Here is a 20,016-nt window from a genome sequence, read left to right on the forward strand (position 1 = left end):
GATTGATCGACGGTGGGGATGGGATTTTTTTTCCTCTTACAGTTGTTCTGATTCCGCTTACGGGCTCACCAGACTGTCTGAAATGGGTATTTGCTGAAATCTGAGGGACTAAGGCGGCAATCCTGAATATATCTCTTGTCTACAAAGTATGAAACTTTACCTCCACCTTGTCTTTGGTTCACCTAGGATCTGTTTCGAACTGGGGTACTCTACTTCCTTCATTTATTGTTTTGAAGCAAAAATGGTTCCTTTAAAAAAAAAAAAAAAAAAAAATCAAAGAAATATTATAAATTAAACTCTAAATAAGTAGTCGGTAGTGAAAACAAACTGTTTGAGAGCAGCTCAGTTTCTTCACAAATCCCACAAACAAACAAGTTTACCAACGCAATTAAAGTTGCTGGAACAGAGCTGTCATTAAGAATATATTGTACACGTCTGTTCACAAAACTCTAGACTGCTTTGCAGAAACTAAATCCAAAAAATTGAACTTAGACTCCTAGGTCTCTCGGATCTGCTTACAGGGAAATTTATTTTTCATCTATTCTGCCATAGAGTAACATGCTTATTCTTAAAAGATCAAAAGACTTTATGCACGTTGTCGCCAAGTAAACGTGTAGTTCGTATATAGAATACAATGATAAAAAACACAAAAGGAAATATCTTTATATAATAGATCGATAGATAGAAGTCGAAACCTGGCATACTGAATAGTACGTGATGACTCAAGCTTGTAGGCGACCGGATCATCAAGGAAAGTAAGATACACAGACGGTGCACTTCCGAAATCATACTTTCGTGGTTTGATGGTTAGCGTCACTGCCTTTTCGGAAATACTGGGGTTCTTTTCAACCTTTACATGGGCTCGAATCTGTCTACCAAAAGTTTAAGTAAAGACTTATTGCAAAGAACATTCATGTATCATGTATGGATGTAAGAAAATTATAAATACATCACAGCTAAATAACATAGAATATGAAGATATAAGTATATATTAAAACAAATCATAAATCTTTCTGTTCGTATCTAATGTGAACGTGGTCCAAGGTTCGATTCCCGGTAGGAAAGCACAAAGAAATTAATTTCACAATTATTACTTTCATTAATCGTCTGTCTTCTTTACCCTAAAGGGCATAATCATATGGTGTTAAAGAAAAAAACTCGTGTTTTAAAAAATATCTAATGTTTATTTACTTATGAACATAATTTGAGACAGAACTAAACGCCAGTTTACGCTCGAATATCTAACTAATCTATGGGATAGTAACAAATGCAATACTTACAAAACAATATTTTAAGTATTAACAAAAATGAATGACGATACTGAACTAGAATTTATCCACCAAAATGACGTCATAGTGCAGTTATATATGCAGCTTCAGAATTAAATAGATCTACCGGTACATTTAACATTTTACTGTATAACTTAGGAAGCCTGTAGAACAGATAACGTTCAACTATTAATAGTAAGGAAGTGTCGGATGTTTTAAAATTCAAACAGCCGCCATTTTTAAAGAAAACAAAATTTGTAGAAATCCTTAAGGGGATTAAGAAACACTTTTCATTTCAAAAATCTATGAGTTTGCCAAGTTTTTAATTTATTCCAATTTAAGTACGTCATCTTTTAAACTTTTCATTAAAAAATAATCTTCATTTGATTAACGGCAAAGTTTTCTTCTTCATTTAGACACCCTGAAAACTGAGAATATTCACTATTGGCATTTTTTGTGTGGGTTAATTCCGGGAGGCTACAATGTCAAATTTCATTATTAAGTGGCTAGTAATTATGGCGTGAAGAAGGTGTCCCATTTAAACAACATGGGGAAGAAGTGTCATTCCCTATAAATCCCCACTAGAATTGGAGATTTTTATTTTTGGTAGTTTACTTAGATAACGCTATCAAAAACCTACAAGCTTACCAAATTTCAAGTTTTTATTCTAATTTCAATTCCTAAAACATAAGATTTAATATTTTTTTTTAAAAAAGTCTATTTAAATGGCTCCTGTCTGTTTCGCCGAATGTCCTAAGTTACGGAATTATTGCACACGTAGGCAGTCGGCCATGTTCGGCGAAACATGAATCAATGTTTCGCCAAATCATGTTAGGCTGAAAACTAGTTAAAAGGGAATTCACGTACAGAAAGGGATTTTTCCCATCTATGTCTTTATTTTCTTATGATTAATTTGTGCAAGGTTGACAATTTTCATGGAAAGCTCTGCGTACCGTCATCGAGCGTTACACTCCACTTAGATGTTAAGTACAGAATATTTTTTCCTTTCCAAGAAACTTCTAAATTACGTATGTTACTTCGTGATTCTAACCTCTTATTAACTTTCAAATAGAAACATTTATTTGAGAAGTTGTTTTTTATTTATTTATTTTTTTTTTTTACTTCCTTATCCTCAAGAAATTTCTGGATTGTACATTTTATTTATTTATTTATACAGACGTATAGATATTACGGTATCTACGGCCTTAAACCCGTCACTTATGAGGGATGACGTCCGTCTGTGAGCACACTATTCTGGAAAGGGGGATGAAAGAAAGGAATGGAGAGGGAAGGAAGCGACCTGAGATCTGTATGTTAGGTACTATCCGACATGTTAGGTATTATTTACCTGGTGTGAATGAGAAGCCAGTAAAAACCTCACTCAGGTTGGCTGGCCTGAACAAGCAGTTACATCTTTTCGACCGACTAACCCTACCGGGAATTGAACCGGTAAGGGATACATTTTTAACTACTAAAGGAACATTATTTGCAGTATTCACATAGATGCCATTTAAAAATCGTTTCATTTCTGTGTTAGTAATCGAAAATTACTTACATCGCATCTATCATGAGAAAGTGATTATTATTTTTAGGAGTTATGAAATCCCACACAAAATATTCTATTTTCAAAGAAGTTTTCCCAATAATAACCTCCTTTATACAATTCATTTAGTAAAAGATGGATATTTAGATAGAACGCATTCTTGTTCCTGTGTAATTCCTTCAACCCTTTGTAATAGGTCGTATAGTTCTCGAGCTAAGAAATTTTCACATGTGACTTTTCTCATTTTCTGGATTTTATAACTGTAGAAAGAGGGGTATTTCGGACCATATTTGTTATGACTTCTTTTTTTTTATTTATTTCCTATAAAAAATCATCTCTCGGCGTTTGGCTACTGAGTTTTTTAACTGTACATACTAATCGTGCTTGTATCGGCAATTACAAATTTTTGAATGAGAGGTGGACATTATCTTACTTGGAAGACGTGTTGAAATTAAACATTACGTAAGTATATATTCACGAAGAAAGAATAGTAGCCAATTTATGCCTCTACTGCAAATGCTGTTTAAAAGTATTTATAGTATACAGAATGAATTTAACGCATGTGCACATATATATATCACAAATTTTGTTAAACAACTCAAATAAAATGTACATTATTATTGCAATTCATGTAGTCAAAATGTATCTAAGAGTAACAATGTGATTTTAATAACATTTTCGAAAATTTACAGTTAACCTGACGGTTGCAAGCTATTTCAAGTTTCCAATTCTAAACATCAAGGTTCTATATATGGCCATGAATAACATACATCCCTGCTAAAGATTTCTTTCAAAATTAAGAATACAGTTTGCTGAACATTGTATTTATTATAGTAAATGTAATGAACCCAAATTTATTCTATAAACGCAATATGTTCAATGTGGTCGTATCGGTTTTTGAAAATGTTTGTATGGTAACATTTGATTTTGACTTCCATTAGAAGTATGATAGGATACTTTATGTAGCAAGCAACATAGTTACCCGTTTTATATGGAACACGGTGGCTCAGTGGTAGAATGCAATCTCTGACGCGTAGGTTTGATTCCAGCACCCGCCAAGTGAACTTTTTGATGAACAAGCATCGTGCACATGGGCTTTCTTTTGGTTCTTACAGTCCTCTTTATATTCTTTGATTGTATTTGTTAATTTAACACTAGAAGGACCAAAATTTTTACCTCCCTAGAAGTACCGAGCCGTCATTTTGACGGCTATTTAATTGCAAGAGTTAAATATCTTTCTGTTATTTTAACTTTAATTTACTGTGTTTAGTCGACTAGCTTATGTTTCATGTAAGTTGTTCTCGTGATATAATACAGGGTGAGCCACTAAACCCCGCCAATATATTAATATCATACGTTCTCTCTCAGGACAATGGCATGAAAATTTAAAATAAAGGAATAATACGCATATTCTACGGATGTTTTTTTTTTTTTTTTTTTTTTTTTTTTTTTTTTTTTTAACCAGTCAAGTGATCACCCTACCTACCATGAAGACATTGGCTGGGCTACTTTTCTTTACAGCAAACCTTGTGTATAATACACCAAAACAATTATTTTTATTTCAACTTGTATGCACTGAACTCAAGACAGCAACACTTTTCTCGCGCTTACCTTGTGTACTGGGTACTGTGTACGGAAACCTTGTGTAATGTGAGTAGATTTCCTGATTTATCTTCATATACGTTTGTAGTGAACATATTCTTTTTCTTTCTGATTCAAGCACATTTTGGGAAGTGCTCTTCTATTTGGACGCATACTACAAATCAAAGTCGTCTGTTTCTTTTTCAAAGATCCGGTTAATTTTTAACTTGTAAGAAAAGTTATCGCAACTAACGTTCAGTCCTCTGTTGAGAAAAGGATCCATCGTCTTCAGAACAATATATTCGCATAACTGTAAGTCCCGACGTCGTTCTTGGTCCTTTTCCACGTAGAGAATGCAATTTAGTACATACCTTGACTTTACATCTGCAAGCAGCCAAATTTTAATCCAAATTTGTCATGCATATATTATTTGAATTTGCATCTCATCTTCGTAGGGAATAACTGTTCATCCACACAAACACTTTCTTGGATTTTATACTGCCAGATACAATTCTTTATCAGTAAGTTCCACACAGATGATGAAACACACTTGTCGTCTTTCAGCCTTGAATTGCTAGGGCACTTTTCATCAAATCGAAGATACTTCATTATTTCAAGAAATCTTGTTCTTCCCATAATTTTTCTGTAAAATACTTGGAAGATTTCGTTCTATAGTTCCTTTACAAGTATATCTGAAGCTACACGAAATATCAATATTGCTAGAAATGAAACGGGTTCTGGAATTCACAGCAGCCAAAGAGAATCTAAACTCATATATATATAAACAGGTTTCTCGCGAATTACGTCGTGTGAGGCAGTACGCCACTGTTCTGTCTGTAAACTTTTATCCAGCATGTCCTATCAGCTGCTATAAAGATATTTCATCGATTACTTCTGGAAGCTTCTGTATCTGTTTTCTTCCTTTTATCCGAAGAAGCAGCTTCAAACACTGCATTCTCGCTACTACTGCTTCCTTCATCAAAGTAATATCACTGTTGTTCTTCCAAGCGAAATTCCTTTTCACTCAAATCTCAGAAATCACGTGACATTTTACCAGGTGTCATGTTGTTTTTGTAATTATTCGTATGTACCTTCAAAAAAAACCTTTATTTGTACAGAGAACAGTATTACCAAAGAGATACGAACATTATTGAAGAAGAACATCATTCAATGAAGTGTCATATACTTTACTTTACAGCAATGGAAAGCAGAAATGAATCATATAAAATAGCAAACTCATTGGAAAAATAATGTAAAATATTTCAAAATGTATTATTTCCAAGAGAGGTACTACCATTTAGCGTACAACCTATAAAAGTGTCCACATCAAAAACAAAATGTAGATTTTTTATTCAGGCAGTCAAATTGACGGTCTGGTCCTTCTACGGGTATACAACAAAAATAGGTATTTATTTAAAATAGACACACAATGTTTATATGCTATATCAAACCTCTCCTTAAAATAATAAAAGTCCTAAAGTTTGGTTGCGTAACTCAAATAAATATATGAGATGTAGAAAATTGTTTTAAGTAATGCCGTCAAAATTACGGCTTGGTCCTTCTAGTGTTAAAGATCATTTTTATTCACATACAACGTGTTCATAGTTGTAGAACTTATTTTCTTTCGGTTTATATAACACAGTTTCTTGTCTACTTAACGGATAAGGTTCCCTTTTGGAAGCCGCACCTTTTTAAGTTTCACTTTGTTATTTTAAAAATCAGTTTTATTTACGTATACGTGTAGTGTGTGCATAGCTATGGAACTTTTTCTTTCAATTTATATGACATGGTCTACTGACTTGTGTAGCAAACGAGGTTTCATTTCGACCCCGCACCTGATTATTTGATTGATGTGACTGTTTATATGTATCCACAGTACATTTTTCAAATGATTTGGTGTGTAATTACAAGAACGGTTTAAGAAAAGTTCTTTTATGAAATTTGATATAGAGCAGTCCTAACGTGATAGCAACATCTTTCTGGAGGACGGGTCTAAAGCCGCGTGATAGGCAGTCCTGGCAGAATATTTTGCACAGTCCGCACACTGACTCAACATACCTCTCAACGGTCTGCATAACATTCCATAAAAATCGTCTTAGATGCCAACTTAATTTGGCACTTTCCGTTAATCTGTTTCATACTGCAAAGTTTGGATCACGTAAGAGTCTATTTTCGTTGTATGGTTTTCGCGCGACGTGTAGCTCCCCGTCGTGATTTTTGTGCCAAATAATTTTTTATTCGTAGTCATCCTTGAAAATCATGAGGCCGAGTCTAAAGTTGAACTCCTTGGATCTATCTAAATCGCAAAGAAAAAGAACAAGGCTAAGATGAACGAACTCGAAAAATTTTTTGAAATCGCTTTTCTTAATATTCAACTGAAGCAAAACCTCACAAGATAATAAATTTAAGAAAGTATGTAAGTTTATATTTTAAATAGTTATATACTTTAGGTATTAAGTTTGAGGTGAGAGAAAAACAAGTTACACGTAGTTTATTTCTTGTTGATAATTTCGTTTAAAAGTGAGTGCTTTTCAAATGTAATTTTTAATTTACAGTTTGTTTCCAAATATCTGAAACTGTCAAATAATATTGCTAGTCGGGATGTGAAAGGTAATACAATTTGTATGGAGTAGAAACGGAGATATCATTTGGGCTTTGCATTACTATTTGTGTTTCGATTTTTCCATGAATGCAGAAGTTATTTTATTGTAGGTTTTGCAAATCTTTCAGAGGATTTCATTCCAGTTTCAATGTTTTATTTATTTTCTTTTACAGTATTATTATTATTGTTTTACCATTTATGCATTATAAGGAATTCAATTAAGATTCTACATAACTTTAACTAATATGAACTTTGTGAACATTTCGATCAAGATCTCACAAAAAAGATAGCAATAGACAACTGTGGCTCCACTGGCAAGTTGCTCTTTGGGTAATTCCATTACCCTTAATTACAAATACTTCAGTGTGTTACTAAGAACAAACAAGAATATTATATTTCAACTCTAAGTACCCATTGACAAATACTTATCGGAAAACTGTTAAGAAAACACACTTATATAAAACAAAGATATAAGTATTTGTAGAAGTTCCGTTTAAGTATCGTAGACAGGCGTTCAACCAATCAGAGAAGGACCTGTTTATATTTTTCATTGGCCAATCTCAAACAAGCATTTGTTTACATCTCTCAGGTGTATCTAGCAGTAACTACCCTTTCACTTTTCTATAAATAATCCTTATATTTGAATTTACATCTTAGTTACCCTTTAGGTGTTGGGAGAAAGATCTTTTTACATATATTTACTGAATTAAATCGTTATTAACAATTAACCAAAAGATATTACCTCTAATTAAAAAAAAATGGAAAAGAAAAAAGTATTTTCTGCGCTTAACACTAAGTGGAGTGTTTTTTTTTTCCATAATCAGCCTAACCTTCCATGAAAATAGGCAATACTGCAAAAATCAAGCTATAAAAATGTTTAGACTTTGCTGGGAAAAATACTTTTCTGAATATAAATTCCCTTTCACTAGTTTTCGGCCAAACACGAATTCCTGATTCGCCGAACATGGATGCTTGCCCAGGTGTGCGATTAGCCAAAGACATTTGACGAAACAGGAAGGCACGCATTCAAATAACATAAGGAATCTTTGCCATGTCCCATTTATACTTTCTGAAAATTTAAAAATAATATTTTAACTATTTTCTTATTGGTTTCTCTTGTAAGGTATAAGCATAACAAATTTCAACTTTCCACGTCAAACGAAAGCACCTCCGATTATATGTCAGTGGGTCAGTTCATGTAGCATTATATTTTGAGATTTTTGAGCATATAAAAAATACACACTGAAAAACATTTTCTATCCGCGGTATTGTACCTGCAACGTCCACTTTTGAAAAATTGTGTTTTTGTGTATTTGATATTTAGCAAAACTAAGTAAATCTTTAAATGTTCGTCTCCCAAAATTCCCCAGAAAGTGACACTCCTGTTTTCAGATAGAACTTCATAATATTGATTAATGAAAAATATGAAATACATTTTGAAAATAAAAATAGTAGTAACTAACATTTTCGTATTTCTAACAGCTGAAATAAATTCCGATATTTCAGATACTAAGGTGAGTATCTATTTTCAAGGACAGGAGCTGAAACCATATTATGCACAAAGAACTTCACATGCTCTTAGCTTCAACACAGCGGAATACTTTTTATTTATGTACAAAGTAACGTGAAGAAAGTAATTTATGTTGGTGGGCTTGACACTGTTGCACGTTTCCAAATTAAATAATGTTAGTGTGAAAAGTGGACTTAAGACAATACACAGCCACACAAAAAATAAATAAATAAAAAAGTTCTGTGCACTACTCCCCAGGGTATGGATTCGATATATTTTGTTACGCCGAGTCCAAATTTCGAAACTGCAGGACGACTGACAGTGTCAATTTCGTTTTATGGACGAGAAACTGGTGATTGTGGATAGGGAGGACACAAGTTTTTTGCCCATAAAAGAAAATCGGCACGATCAATTGTCCTGTGGTTTCGAAATTTGGATTCTGTGTAACAAAATACATCGAACCCATACCCTGGGGAGTAGTGCACATTACTTTTATTTCTTTGTGTGTGGCTGTGATTATTGACCAATTCTAAAATTGTTATTTTTATCTTCTTGGCATCTGAAAATACTAATATCTACTTGAAACTTCTCTTGGCGTGGTCTTCTACAACCATCAAATAACATCTATGAAACAAATTGTCATGAAATAATTTTAAGCCCCTCTGGTACTTGAAAATGGACACTGGTTAAGGTATCCAATATAACGAAATTTATTTCACCTAGTAGGAACACAAAAAGGTTAATACAGTGAAACCTCTACTAACGGACACCTCTATAAAGCGGACACACCTCCCGTAACGGACATATTTTGTAATCCCCAAACACTGTAATAGGAAAAAAATATATTGGCGAACTTCTCTAAAACGGACACTCTCTAGTACGAACACGGACAGTCTTTTCTAGGTATTATTTACCTCCGTATTACGGACACTTTCTATAGAAACAAATTGAAAAGTGTAGTAAAAATACACTTTTAGTAATTCATACATGTGTCTCGAAGGAAGCATTGTGACATTTCGCCGCCTCAACTGTCTACTCAGCAACCCGGGCGAAGCGTCTCCGTTTAACAACACTCTCATGTCCTTTACTTGCATCCCACTCCCACCCAAGTTGTTTTGGACCCAAAAGTGATTGATAGTTTCCCGCCGTTTGGTATGATGCTACTGTTCCGTTGGAATCGCTAACCAACCAGAAGATAAGTGTAGTATTTTTTGCCCGCAGGTTGCATATTGTCTCAAAAAGGACACTTTTGGACTGCAATTAACCCAAAAATTAAAGCGACATACTGGAAACGTAGGAAGTACTGATATCTGTAAAGTGCAGAGAACTATAACATGTTATTTTCATGTAATGCCTCAAACATAGAGTATTGGATGACGAAAGATAATGCAGATAATATTCGTAAATACATGATTCATGCAAAAATATTTTTTCTTATTATATATTACCTTGTTCACTAATTTATGTGCGCCTGCTATTTGCGGATTTTTCAATTTTGAGTCCTCCACTCGAAAAAACAAGAACTATCTAAAAGAAGTGATGGAATTTTTCGCGTCACTCTTACCGTTCCCGAAATTTTGGCCAAAAACTTCCGATTTCGGGACATTTAAGGAGCCATGTCTCAGGAACCGTAAGTCATAGAGAGATGATATTTTGCCAAATTTTTAATCTTGAGCTCTCCATTTTGAGCATGTGTACTCGTAAAACAACATATCGTAAGACGTTTCAACAGAGCAGAACAAAACATGAAGAAAAAATTTAGTACTCAAGGAAATTCTAAATGGATAGATATATTACAAGAATTGTTTAATGAGTATAATAATAAACTACACAGAACAATTGGTATAAAGCCTATTGAAGTTAACATTAGCGCCGGTTTCTATGGAATCTCATAAGACGGACATTCAAGGATTTGTTTAGTCTTACCAAATATCTAACACACAAAAACATAATCTACCAACTATTTCTAAAGAAAGAATTATATCCTTTTGGTGGTGGTGGCAACCATAAAAGAAAACAAATCTTTGCACAGGAGACGTACTAAATAAAATAAGTACTTTCAAACGTGAGGGCGAGAAACCAGAAAAACTGTTTTTATTCTCCTTCCAATTATTTTGGTTTTCTCTTCTCAGCTTTCTGCATCTTTTCAGGTATTGTGTCTTCATATACTTTGTAAAATGGATAAAATAAGAAACAAACAAAAACGCAATGAACACATTAACAAGAATTTTAGAAATGATCTAAAAAAAAAAAAATGAATCAAAAGATTGCGCTCTTGGCCAATAATTAGTTTTTTTTTTTAAATTAGAAGCCACCAAATTTTTGAACGGCCCCTAAATCGACTTTTCGTATTTTCTACGGAATAAGCACATCACACTGAGTTAATTGTTAGTTTTGCGTTTGGCTACACTATGTAATTAGTTCTCCAGATATAAAGCACACAAAACATTTTTGTTGAAATATATTGGATCTTGGATAAGGGGCCACAAAAGTTTTGAATGGCGTCTAAATCAAGTTTTCGTATTTTCTACGGAATAAGTACATCATACTAATTTAAGTGATAGTTTGGGTTTGGCTACACTATATGTATTTCTCCAGATATAAGGCCTTCAATAAAATTTTTAGTTGATATATATTGGAACTTTTGTTCCAAAAATAGGGCTTGCCTTAAATATTTAGATGCCATGCTAAAAAATATAGGCCTTATCTCAACCTGCTGAGGTTTTCTAAAACAGAAAAGAAAGAATAGATAGATTAATCGGCAAATCGCAGTGGAAAGTAGAGCCCAATATACATATTTAAGAAATGTAAAAAATGATCCTAAAAGGGTGGAAAAGAGGGTTGGAATATACCTTTCTTCTGTATATTTGCTACAAACTTATTATTTTCATGCTAAGAACGGACACTTCTGCAAGCTTTAATACTGCAATGGAAAGAAAAATGAAAAATATATTTGAAAAGAAAAAGATATTCTTGATTAGAGTTACTTTACTACTAAAAGATCATACATATAATGCTATTATTGTTCTCTCACATTGAATGCACGCAACTTGCAGGGTGATTCAGAAAAACAGGAAATTTTGAAAATTAAATAATTTCATGAAAACATTCTTTATTCAAAGTATTTATCTCATTTAATAGTAAAACTAATGCCATTTTAGAACACATACAGTACAATTTTAGAAACAGATGGCTACTGGCTAACTGGTTACTATTTGGTACCAAATTGATTAACACCAATATAATCTCTCTATGACTTACCGTTCCCGAGATATTGGCCAAAAAATTCCGATTTCGGAAGATTTAAGGATTCTTGTCGAGATATGGCTCCTTAAACCTCCCGAAATCGGAACTTTTTTGGCCAATATCTCGGGAACGGTAAGTCATAGAGACGATATTGGTGTTGATCAAATACCTAAGAAGATGGTAATGAATTTGGTACCAAATAGAAACTGGTGGTGAGTGGCCATAGTTTTCTAAAATTGTACTGTATGTATTCTAAAGTGGTATTAGTTTTACTATTTAATGAGAGAAATACTTTTTAAAAAAAATGTTTTCGTGAAATTATTAATCTTCATCTATTTTTTTGAATCATCCTGTATTTACATTCATACACAATTTATCTGATATGCAATTGTACAATTTTAAAGCAATAGATACTGATTTTCATTAACAGATATATACAGCTTGTTGTGCATCGCAATGCAAAATTTTTGCAGTTTGCAAAATGGTAGCATATTTTACTTTTATTCTTGATTGACTAAGATGTTTAAAAACAAATATTTTCTAAGAATGCCACAATTATCTTTCTTTCGTCCAATTATTGTAAAATGAATTCTGAGGATAACTGTAACTGGTCACTCTAATATAAGCGGAGAACAATAATGAGCTGCAACTAAGTAACTGTCAGGTCTGAGAAACACTCTGGAAAAACTCAAGAAATTTCAGGAAACCCTCGATTCCATGTCATTCTAGTATCACACAATATAAGAAACCTGAAACCCTCGTAGTTCATCAGTTAAAAATAGGAAAGAAAACGAATGAAATCTTTAAGTTTTTCGTCCCACGATTATGCCGGCTAGGCTAAAGGAGACAGTAATAATGAGAAATGAAGAAAATAGTGGAATGAAGAAAGTGAGAGGAAACAGGAGAATCTCGAGAAAGCCCATGCATACGGTGTTTGTCCAACTCAGAGCTGACCTGGCGCGAGCTGTAATCGAACCAAGGACCCCATGCACCAGAGGTGAACCATCTACCACTGAGCCACTGCGGACTCCAGTTCAAATAGGAATATAAATTACGTTGCATTCCGTTCCAATAAAATCAAATACAAGTGATTTAAATTTTTAAAAATCGGCTTTTATATATAAATATATATATATATATATATAAAATACTTTTCAGAAAAACAAATCGTGATTTTTTTCAACCCTGATATCAAAATTTCTCAATGCTGAAAATTTCTGCTTTTTCTTTCTAAGAAAATCTCCATGCTTTCCTGGTACTTTCGGGTATAAAAATGTAATCCAATTGGTATAAGCATTATAGGACTTTCACTGCTATGAATGCTAAATATGGTACCACCAATGTAACGTGTGATATCAGTGTTCAGAAGTGCATATTCCTTGAATTTTATTATTTTTGGATCAGAAGATCCAATATATTTCAGGCAAAATTTTTCTTGTAGGCCCCATATCTGGAGATCTACATATAATTGATGTGCTTATTTCGTAAATGATTCAAAAAATACGAAAACTCGATTTAGGGGCCGTTCAAAAATTTTGTGGCACCTGATCCAAAAGCTAATTATTGGGCATGATCGCAATCTTTTGATGCGGTTTTTGGATCATTTCTAAAATTTCTGGCCAAGATCGGAATGTTTTGATCCATTTTCTGGATCATTCCTAAAATTCTTGTTTAAAATTCATAATAATATACTGTAACGACACTACATATCTTGTGGTTCTTGGTTCAATTCCAAAGGATTTCTGAATTTTCATCACTTGCATCTACGATATGTTTTATAAGACGCCTTGTATATGTATTTATGTATACCTTTGATTTATAGAAATTAGTTCAATAGCAGATTCCTATTAACCACAACAATGTTTCTTCAACCTTACTTGTTACTCTTTCCCTTCTGCATGGGGTTCTTGCTTCGATACCAGCTCGCGCCAAGTGAGCTTTGTGGTGGACAAACACCGTTTGCCTGGATGTTCTCGGGGTTCTCCCGTTTCCTTCCACTTTCTTCATTCTAGCGTTTCATTCATTTCTTATCATCACCGTCTCCCTTAGCCTACCCGGCGTAATCGTGGGACGTAAAACTTAAAGATTTAATTTGATTTTCATTTCTTTCCCTTTTGCAACTTGTTATTTTTCTACTTGCGTCACACAACGTCTCCAGCCTTCGTCGTGACATTAAACTGTACTTCACGAAATTACAAGCATATTAAACTCTTTTATAAAACAACGTCCGGCCATCTTGCGCTCTTCAAGTTTGGAACAGCGATTTCATCAATATTAAGAATTTGTAATATTATCACGTCTGTGATTATTATCTTTGAGTTGAAATTCGTCAATGCCATTTCTATTTGCTGAATTTTGGCTTTCCGACTTAGATTTCCTCAGAGAGAGACCCCGTATGGAACTCGAGGTTGACACACCAGCAAATCTATATGAGTGAAATAATTTATAGCCTACAGATTTCTAAAATCTATATATATGTAAGATTACTTTCATATGCTGTCCATAGGGTGGTGACAAAACTTAAAAGAATAAATTCGCTGACCTTTTTAAATTTCCCAGAAAAGAAAATGAAATTTTCCCTGCTATGACTCGTTCTCGTTACCTTTTACTTTCACGTCACGAACATGTTATCTAGAGAAGGGTCCGAGTTTAAATGATTTTCCTTATATGAAAATGAAAAGGCACAATAAGTTCGATACGTGTCTTCCTTCAATAAAACCTATTTTTTTTTTCGAGGGACATGGGGAACTGTGATCAAGATTTCCACACGATCAACATCTACGACTACCACAACGAGGATGGACTTGCTGATACGGACGAAGGTACAGTAATTCCTTTGAAACTGTTCAGTGACAACGGGTGTCTTAGAGTATTTTCAAATTCCTTTAACAGCTATCGTCATCTGCCACACTTTGTTAAAAATGAATTTCTGTTCATGTTTCATTCTACTAATTTACCTCTGAGCTACATCTCCCATATTTGATGTAATCGTGTGTTTTTCGAATGAAGTGTTCATTCATGTTCCAGCTATCAACACTGACAATGGAGAAACAGTCCCAAAATATTAATTATTAACTGCTACGCATTTACCAAAGAGAAGGCGTTATTTATGCTTGAAATATTCACTTAACACATGTTACAACACGTATTTGCCTCATTATTACTGAATAGTCCTTAAGTGAAAAAAAAATATAGAGAGAGAGCTGAGAAACATTCTGCTTTGAGGAAATTATCAACATTAAGAATGATATATATATCATTCTTAATGTTGATAATTCCCTCAAAGCAGAATGTTTCTCAGCTCTCTATGACGACTTACAAAAAATTCAAAAAGTTTCTCCAAGCATCTTAGTAATAGCATAGTAAAATTATAACAAAATTTTCAAATGCATAAAAACAAACGATTTTATAATTCTATTTTTTTTAACTTTTTCTTTTTTACTCATTGCATTCTTATTTATAAAGAAATATACATGGAGCTTACAGGGCTGTAATAACTGAATAAGCAACCAAAGAAGAAATCCCCATATATTTTTACTCAAAAAGAATTAGAGGTATTTACTTATTCTTTTACATCTTAAAACATGGGGATGAGTCATTTAAGTCTCCTTGAATCCTTCTTGCAACTTTGAATGTCACCTCTTTAGGCACTGTCTTCAGAAATAGGCTTGAAATTACTGTGGATTGATTACTACACTCCTGACATTACGCCATTTTCAATATTTCCTTGTTTCCCTTGCAACCAGCAGATGGTCCATTTATTTGGATGTAAGCCAACATATCAGTTGTGCCAATCTCCTCGCACACACACACACACACAAAAAAAAAATCACTGGCTGCAGCATGGTTAGTCGTAAGACCAACTTTCACAAATCGTCTTTCTTGAGGTAGCCATTTTCTAAGTATATACGTTATAACCATGACAGCTGCGCTCCCAAGCAATGCGCAATGGTTCAGCAAGTATCCCACCACCGGACGACTGTTTGCTAAGGTCTTGACTCGGCTGCATGTACTATAGCACTGGCGACTCTAGGGCTCGTATTGGCGACTATACGTATCGCTTACTCTTGCTTTTTGAGCCTCTCAAGTTTATCGGAATATTATGACTATCTAACGTTTAATTGTTCTAAATCGTGTTTTATATTTACGAAGAAAATCTTTCTGCAACCTAATTTTTATTTACAGAGCCGACAATCATTCTAAAGCAGTAATTTTCATCTAGAAGTTCGCCAATCTTTTCTACTGAACGCATTTTCTTTCTGCGACATTGTCACCCCATCGCTTGTTGTTCTGCTTTGAAGGATAATTTTTAATAGTTTTCAGTACAAGCCACATTATAAATTCAAATAAATAATTGATATGTGTATTGTTCAAGAATGGCCATTCACCCACTTAAAAATGAATGTCATATGAGCAAAATAAATTAATAAACTTACTTGTCAAATATAGAAACGGTTGGGAGACTACTTTTATGGCCGAGCCACAAATATTTCTCTACTCACTGCATTTAAAACTTATCCCGAAATTGAATCTGTCATTGGCACTGCGTATGTATCAATCACGTAGGCGAATTTAATATGTTTATGAAGCTTTTATTATGAGTGAAATGAATTCTAAAGCATTAGTTTTGTAAAATATATGCCCAAGTGACGAATATTTTGAACAAGAATTCTAGAGAAGAAAATGGATCAAAAGATTGCGATCTTGGAAAATAATTTTTGGATTAAGGGCCACAGAATTTTTGAACGGACTCTAAATCGAGCTTTCGTATTGTCTACGGAATAAGCACACCATACCGAGTTAAGTGATAGTTGGGGTTTGGCTACACTATATATAGTTCTCCAGATATAAGGGGTACAGGAGAATTTTTGATTGAACTATATTGGATCTTTTGATCCAAAAATGTTCCAGAATTGAACTTGTTATTAACCCTCCTATCCTTATAATGCACCTGAGTATCCATTCAGACAATACAATGTTTACTTTCTAGCGACGATAGGAGTGAAGAATGGATGGTGAGCGATAAAACATCGAATTCAACTCATTTACACGCTTCACGACCCATGGAAATCGAGAAAGTGATTTTTCGGCATCTGTCCGTCTGTTCTTCCTGACGTATCGTTCAACGTATCTCAACCAGATTTTAAACTTAAGGGGCCTTACGCAGAGTCGTTTTGACGTATGATTAGTGACATACCAGAGAGTTCGACTAACATATGTTTCCTGCAGTAGTCAGGCCTTTAGTATGACACTAATCATATGTCAAAACGACTCTGCATAAGGTGGAATGTTTCTATGCGCTTCTGCAATGTTTTTTTAATTTTCCTCCTGCCCCTATATATATATATATATATATATATATATATATATATATATATATAGGCAGTATAGTTTAAGGGTAAAATTCAACAACTCTGATAGACTCAGGCAATTTTATTCATATTTCATAAATAAGTATCTCATTATTAACCCGACAATATGGTATAACATATTTATCCTGAAAAGGTTTATGAGGGGTACTTTATTCTTGAAGAAGTGTTTCTTTCAGACTATTTTTCCAAAACAACTCAGATGATTTCGGGCAATGGTACGTAGAATCATGTTTCCCCTCCTCCTAATTATTTAAAAACAATTTTCTTGTTTCCTAAATGTACCCCAACATTCTATTAAGAAAGAGTTTTTTTTTTTTTTTTTTTTTTTTTAGTCCAAATGATATTTCTCCCAAGAATCGAGTATTACACAACCTCGCGTAACTTGCATTGGGTATTGTAAAAAAGAGGGCACGTCTTAAATGTCACGAGTTTTAAACCGGACAGTAGCTACGGAGCTAATGTACACAAACAGAAAATAATTGCTTCCTTCCTAGTGAGGCCATGAACTTTTCAACTCCCCAGCGTATTATCCACAAGGGATAGTTTACTTTTGTGGTTTGTTTCTTTCTTCTTTTGACTATTTTGTAAAATACTACCCGTACGATTTTAATTTTACCTTATGAACAAACATTTCATTAATAACCCTAACGTATGACATAAATAACTTCAAGCGGAAAAATCTACAAGAGGTAGTTTACTTTTTGGGAATAAGTATTCTTCGGGTGAAGCTTTCAGAGAATGCCTTATACTTCTGTCGCATATCACAAGAAAATGTTTTATTAATAACTGCAGCACATAAGAAATTTTAGTTCGGTGGTCCGTACCCTTTATTATTATACGAGTGAAATAAATAATAGGGACAGTTTATAGAAATCTTGTAGAATGAAACGATCACTTCAAGTATCAGCCATGAATATTTTGAAATTGAAGGCGCCATTGACGACGCTTCTGCTCGTTGGCGACTCGACGCTGGAGGGTTGTGTTTGAGATCGTCTTTTTTCTATGATATTAGTGCAATGTCTCTATATATCCTGTAAAATATAAACGTGGACTATAGATTTCTAAAATGTAGAGGGATATTATAATCTCGTTAAGAACTCGAGAAGATATTCTTTCTAGTTATTCTATTTGATGCCTGTTTCAAAATTGAAGGCCTTTTTGCTGACGATTTGGCTTCTAACGAGGGAGAGTGTCGTTTCATATTCCTTATCTTAAAATCTTGAAGGATGTAAAGATCCTGTTAGGTACGATCTACGATTTTTTTCTTTTGTAATTATTCTATTTGAAATTAACCTCTTATTGATACAGCTTGTTCTTTTAAAGAATGGTTTTGTATTTTCAGATTGTCTAGGTTTACTATATGAGTGAAATAAATTATAGCGTCTACTTTTCTAAAACCTAGGTAGATGTAAGATTATTTTCATATGCCGTTCATAGAGTGGTGACAAAACTTACAACAATAAATTTGCTGACCTTTTCTGGTTACAAAAAACTAAAATTTTCCATGCTATGTAATTACCCATACGGACTATCTAGTAATAAATGGAGAAACAAGACGCACAAAACATGACACCGATGATATATTTTTCACTTAATCAACTAGAACAGTGAATAATATAAAATCAAGTATATTTTATTACGAAATTACAGAACGCTTACCTAATACACAGTCTTGCACGAAGGAAGAAATTAAACATCTTTACTGAAACTTTAATCCGTAGCGTTACTCTTGTGATGAAAGTTTCCATCACATATACGAAGAAATATTCACAGACACTCATCCTAACAGGGTGGATGTATGTACATAAAATTATGTACAGCAATTATCTTGCTTCCTGCAATTACCGAGCACTTATGATACCTCCTTAACTTTTGGTTCTGCTAAGTGGGGTAATGTCATATCTCTCATTACAAATACTTTGTAGAAGCATAAGGAAATTCATAAGTGAAACAATTTAAATTTTTGGATCACAAGATCTCACGTATTTCAAACAAACATTTTCTTGTACTCCTTATACCTGGAGAACTACATATAGTGTCCCCAAACCAAAACTATCAATTAATTCAGTATGACGTGCATATTCCGTAGAAAATACGGAAGCTCGATTTAGGATCTGTTGAAAAATTTTATGGTCCTTGATGGAAGATCCAATGTATTTCATTCAATCATTTTTTCTTTTTTTTTTTTTTTTTTTTTTTTTGTACGCCTTATATCTGCAGAACTACATACAATGTAGACAAACCCAAACTATCAGTTAACTCAGTATAATGTGCTTCCCGTAGAAAATACGAAAAGTCGATTTAGGGGCCGTTCAAAATTTCTTTGCCCCTGATCCAAAAACTTTGACTATTGGCGAAGATCGCAATCTTTTCATCCATTTCTTTGGATCATTCCTAAAATTCTTGTTTAACAATTATTTCGAGTGGTTATAACTGTGGAAGCTTATTATATACAAAAAAAAAACTTTTTAGATCGCAAACCAGTAAGGAAAAAGGACGTCTTCTGGTGAACTGCAAGATATTCTATTTCGAGTAATCTGTGGTTGAACTTGTGTGAATTTGTATTAGTGTGAGTGCAACTTCCGATGCAAAATCGCACCCAAATATGGCTCAAATATGCGGCAAGAAACAGTGAGTAAACTTGAGGAGGACTAGAATGATTTATAAAACATAGTCCCCCTGAATATCGCCAATCATCGGACTATAATCCTCAAAATATAAAATTTATTTACCTTTCACTTCAATATTAATTCATTAAAGCTGAAGAAATACATTTAATTAATAAATTAGTTATATCACGTGTAAATAAGATATGATGTGGCAGTATCGCAGTAGCGGAAGAATAAAGTCGAACAAATCCTGCTCGTATAGTCAGTCTAAACAACACACGCAAA

The 20,016-nt window shown here is 33.6% G+C and overlaps 1 protein-coding gene across 5 annotated transcripts in view; it reads right to left on the reverse strand.

Annotated features, from left to right (window-relative positions):
* Positions 1 to 20,016, reverse strand: part of LOC145674494 (uncharacterized) — a 277,738-nt gene that overhangs the window by 140,814 nt on the left and 116,908 nt on the right. The gene's annotated exons all lie outside the window — the stretch shown is intronic.

Source organism: Thermobia domestica, chromosome 17 (assembly GCF_964235325.1).
Source record: "Thermobia domestica chromosome 17, izTheDome1.hap1.1, whole genome shotgun sequence".
Taxonomy (NCBI): Eukaryota; Metazoa; Arthropoda; class Insecta; order Zygentoma; family Lepismatidae; genus Thermobia; species Thermobia domestica.